The sequence below is a fragment of the Stegostoma tigrinum genome, unplaced genomic scaffold (assembly GCF_030684315.1).
Source record: "Stegostoma tigrinum isolate sSteTig4 unplaced genomic scaffold, sSteTig4.hap1 scaffold_393, whole genome shotgun sequence".
NCBI lineage: Eukaryota > Metazoa > Chordata > Chondrichthyes > Orectolobiformes > Stegostomatidae > Stegostoma > Stegostoma tigrinum.
This window is the reverse complement of record NW_026728321.1, coordinates 27,662-31,354: the sequence shown is the minus strand read 5'-3', so window position 1 is coordinate 31,354 and position 3,693 is coordinate 27,662.

Genomic DNA, 3,693 nt, shown 5'->3' with positions numbered 1-3,693 from the left:
GTGGGGTGGACACTTGGGGTTGTGAGTGACCGCGTCGGGGGGGTGGGGGAACAATAATTGCAGTAATTATATGAGAGAGAAACCACAGTGACAGAGAATAGGGAGAACACACTCGGTAACACACGATCCTTCGGCACTGGCCTGTGTCGAGTTAGAAAAAGATGTGTTTGTTGGGGAAGCTGAGGGATTGTTTTGTTGCGATGGAAAGGGTCGATGAAAGTCACGTCAGAGGAGCTTTATAAAATCATGAGGGGCATGGATAGGGTGAAGAGCCAAGGTCTTTACCCCAGGGGTGATTGTGGTCCCAAACTAGAGGGGCATAGGTTTAAGGTGGGGGGGGAATAGGGACCTGAGGGGGTAACTATCTCACACAGAGGGTGGTGCGTGTATGGAAGGAGCTGCCGGAGGAAGTGGGTGGGGGCTGGTACAGTTACAGCATCGGGATGGGGACATGGACAGGGAGGGTTTAGAGGGACAGGGGGCCAAATGCTGTGAAATGGGACTGGATTTATTTAGGATATCTGGGTCAGCACGGATGGTTTGGGCCGAAGGGCCTGTTTCCGCGCTGTGAGACTCAGTGACTGGGTCCCACCCTTTGGCAGTAACGTGGGAGTGTTCTGGCAGGTGGCATCATTGCAGGCTGGTGAGGCCGCTGAAAGAGCAAGGCACTCAGTGTGGAATGGGTTGGGGGGTACTGCTCGTGTAACACACAAACAGATGGCAGGAGCGCTCGTACATGCGAAGGGGCTGTTGGTGATCATGGCTAACCAGGGACTGTGCGCTCACCACTTTGTGAGTGCATTAGGTCTAACAGAACGCACCCCCCCAGGGTGGGGACTTGGTGTTGCTTCAAAGGAACCCGCGCTCAATCCCCGTGCAGAACGGCGTTCTGCCTCATTTAGAGCGTTGTGACTGTCTGTTTTTATTTAATAAAAACATTCTGTCACGCCAAATGCACCAGCATTTACTTGACCTTGAGAAGCAGTTGGTGAACTGCTGTGTTCCCACAGAGGAGGGAGGCAGGCACAGTGCCCCAGGGATGGTTGGTTGGCGGGGGGGAGGCGCGCAGTTTTCCAGGTTTCAGTGACGCTGGAGAGACAGCCGACAGCCCACCCTCCCTGCCTACATCAGGAACGCTGAGGGGCATGTCGCGGGTGGCATTGTCATCTCAGAGTAACTGGCCTTGCCGTCATGGGCAGTAGAGGTCACAGGTTTGGGAGCTACCGAAGGAGCCTTGGTGAGTTGCTGCAGTGATCTTGTTTTGAGTGGGGGTGGGGGGAGGTGGGGAGGTGATGGTTTGCCGTGACCAGCACTGACGCCTGCACTCTGTGAACTGTAGCTGCCATGGAGACCCCCCCCCCCCATCCCGCCCCAGCTTCTGCCTCTTCCTCGAGTCATTTTACCACATCACCAGTTTTAAAGCTAGCCGTTAGTGGGGACTTTATTCCTGCCTGCTATTCCAGCCTTCCTCGGGATAAAGGGAGGAAATTATAGATACCGAGACCATAACAGGGTCATGATAAGACGTGACGGCGACTCGTAACAAGGTAATTATCAGTCTGTGGGACAAAAGCAGAAATCTCTGATGCAGGTCTGGCAGCGTCTGTGGAGAGAGAAAGAGAGTTTCATGTCGTCGGTTTCAGTCTGACCTTTCTTTGGAAACCGTTCTGAACTGTCAGAGTTCTGTAATCTTTCCCTGGGATGCTGCCAGACCTGCTGAGTTCCTGCTTCGTGTTTCCAGCAGTTCTTTGTTTCATTTAAAGGCTGTCGGGAGGGCTCTTCTGAAGTCGTACAGGTGATGCTGTCTTGCCCAGCTCGGTTCCTTGGAGCAGCACATTCTTCAGAGCAGGCTACAACTTTCTCCCTGCTTCTGTGGCTTTCAGCAGGACAGCAAAATGCTGGCCTTTATTGGTCAGTGCATTGAGTATAGGAGTTGGGAGGGTCATGTTGCGGCTGTACAGGACATTGATTAGGGCCACTTTTGGAATACAGCGTTCAGTTCTGGTCTCCCTGCTCCATGAAGGATGTTGTGAAACTTGAAAGGCGTTCAGAAACGATTTACCGGGATGTTGGAGGGTTTGAGCTACAGGGAGAGGCTGGGGCTGTTTTCCCCGGAGTTTTCAGGGGCTGAGGAGTTAACCGTACAGCAGTTTATAAATCATGAGGGGCATGGACAGGGTGAATAGACAGGGTCTTTTCTCCCTGGGAGTAGGGAGGACAAAAACTAGAGGGGCATAGGTTTAAATTGGGAAGGGGAAGGATTTAAAAGGGACCTGAGGGGGTAACTATCTCACACAGAGGGTGGTGCGTGTATGGAATGAGCTGCCGGAGGAAGTGGGTGGGAGCTGGTACAGTTACCGCCTCTGGATGGGGACATGGACAGGGAAGGTTTAGAGGGATAGGGGCCAAATGCTGGGAATTGGGACTGGATTTATTGAAGACTTTTTTTTCCTGTCTTTATTCATTCATGGGATGAGGGTATCACTGGCCAGGCAGCATTTCTTGCCCATCCCTTGTTGCCCAGAGGGCACTTGAGAGTCAGCCCCATTGCTGTGGAACTGGAGTCACATATATACCAGACCAGGTAAGGATGGCAGTTTCCTTCCCTAAAGGATATTAGTGAACCAAACAGCAATTTCCTGACAATTAGCAATGGATTCATGGTCATCATTAAATATCTGGAGTTAAGAATCTATCGAATTAAAATTCCACCATCTGCCGTGGTGGGATTCGAACCCCAGAATGTTACCTGAGGGGGTCGGGCCATCGCTTCCACATAAACTGGTTGGCATGGACGCGTTGGACCAGTCCTCAGATTTAGGAGTCCCCCATGTTGCTGTGGTTCTGGAAGTCGGTGTAGACCAGACTGGATAAGGGCAGCAGGTTTCTGACCCCTATAAACAACATGAATGAACCAGCAGGGGTTTTGGGAGTCGATCCTAAGCCCAGAGACAGCTCGCAATTCCTGTTTGTTTCATTCCGTGTCTGTGAATTCCACTGGTTATTGTGGTGAGGGGTTTCAATCTGTGCACCAGCCCCGAGCTGATGTTCAAGCCTTCGCGTTACGATTGTCTCTGCTCCACTGCCTGGAGGTGATTTTGTTTAAATAAACAAACGCTGCTTCAAAAGGTGGGGAAATCACAGGAACAGAGGGCTGAGGGACAGGAGGGGAGACTGTTTCAATCCTTAACCCCACTCCACACTTCAGAGTGAGGGTGTCGCCCATTGAAGACAGATGGAGAGGAATTCCTTCTCGCTGAGGGGGTGGGGAGCAAGTCTGTGGGGTTCTTCACTGAGCGGGGACTGCTGCTGTCGGGGCTGGGGGATTGAGGATATTTGAGGCTGAGATAGAGATTTTTATTCAGGAACAGGAATCGAGGGGGAAGGGCAGCCGGGTGGAGATGGAGGGGGATCAGAGTCATGATCTTGTTGAATGGCAGGGAAGACCTGATGGGCAGAGTGGTCTCCTTGTCTTGTGCCTTATAATAAGATACAGCCACAGTTCCACTTGCTGTCTGCCACCGTAATCCTTCACTCCCTGGTCAGTCAAGGTTGGGCACGTTTCTGAGGTGAGAGGCACTGACGTTGACGTGAGGGCAACATTCGACCGCGTGTGGCATCGACGAGCCCTGGCATCAGTGGGTATCGGGGAGCACTCTCCGGTGGTTGGAATCTGACCTGACACACAGGGAG